We start from the raw sequence: 1,648 nt of genomic DNA, 5'->3' as shown, positions 1-1,648 counted from the left end.
GGGCACTCTTGCACAAACCAGGAAACGCGGGCTCGCGCCGAGATTCGAGCCATGGATCTTTTGCAAGCCTGCGGAGTCGAAAACCCAAAGCGGGAATCATACCCAGAGACCAACACCACACCCCCGCTCTACCTCTACAACCAGCTGAGTCTTGCTCAGTGTGAAATACAATTGAAATTGCTCTGAGAATTGCAAGCGGCAAAGAGTTTCCAGAACAGCTGCTTCTCATTCTGTCTCCCTGCTTCTGTTTGTCCCAGGCCCTCTCTACTGGCAGAAAGTTGAACCATTTAGTTTCTAAACTTTTCTCTAACACCAGAGTGACCAGTTACAAGCATTGCCCTCCTCAACACAGGATACAGAAAATAGGTGAAGACCCCACAGACCTCCACGAGTGTGTCATCTCAACTGTGCACATTGGGCCTGTATATCAATGTGAAATATTTATGTCGAAGTTTTTTTGGAAAGAGATGAGAAGGCGAGGTGCAGAACAATGCGCCGTTATACGGGAAAGCTGGTAAAGTGGACATTGACTGAACAGGAGAGATAGTTTCCGTTCTGGGTGATGCTCCCATCACGCACCCGCAGACATATCGCCGTCGTGCAAATATAAACTCTGTCTAAATTCCCACATTCTATTTTATCGAACTGTGATTTCGCTCAAGTGCAAAAGATTTCAATACTCGCAACGTTCACACTTTACAAAGTTCTCATAGATATATTTAGCGAACACCTGCAAGAAATTCTTCCAAACTTACCTGGGGAATTTCGGTTTGAGTGCTCTTGAACTTTAAGTGGCAGGACGGGAAGTTTGTCTCGAGGCTGCGTAATGTGGAGATGTGTTCCCCATGTTAACTGGTGGTGGTTGGCCATCCCAGTGCTTCCCGATGCAGGGTTGCCCTGACCCAGCGGGAGGTTTATTTGATAAACTGTCCCTGGGGCTTCCAGTCTCACCATGACATCATAGTGCCCCTTCCCCCGATGATGGCCTGCAGCTGATATGACACAATAATGATGTCGGCCCCGCAACATGAATACTAATTAGTTCATGAGTCACGTGGTACTGAATCATTCTATGGAATGTTCTTTCAACTTCACGGATTTATATATGAGAGGAGGTAAATTGGCAGGGTTACATCTCGGGGCCACTCTTCCTTCACTCGCAACACCCCACACTCGCCTCCCATTGTCTCAAGGCACTTTCCCCTGCAACCGCCGAATGTGTAACACCTGCCCATTTACCTGCTCCCTCCTGAATATCCAAGGGCTCGAACATACCTTCCAGGTAAAGCAGCAGTTTACCTGCACATTTGCCACAACCTAGTGAACTGCATTCTTTGCTCACAGTGTGGTTTCCCCAACGTAGCATGACGCATAAACTGGGTGAATGCTTCGCAGAACATCACGGTTCTGCCCCCAAAAAAAAGGCCTTGAGCTTCTGCTCGCCTGTCACCAAACACGCCACCCTGTTTCCTGGCCAACTTCTCTGTCTCAGGCATGCAGCAGTGTTCCACCAAAGCTAAGCTCCTGATGGAAGACCAACGCCTCATTTTCCACTTGGAGATCCTATAGCCGTCCAGTCTTCAACATTGAGTTCAATATTGTTTGAGCCCGAACTCCCCCATGCCCTTGACCCCTACCACACCCACAC

Source organism: Chiloscyllium plagiosum, unplaced genomic scaffold (genome assembly GCF_004010195.1).
Source record: "Chiloscyllium plagiosum isolate BGI_BamShark_2017 unplaced genomic scaffold, ASM401019v2 scaf_1240, whole genome shotgun sequence".
Taxonomy (NCBI): domain Eukaryota; kingdom Metazoa; phylum Chordata; class Chondrichthyes; order Orectolobiformes; family Hemiscylliidae; genus Chiloscyllium; species Chiloscyllium plagiosum.
Note: the sequence above shows the minus strand (reverse complement) of the source record.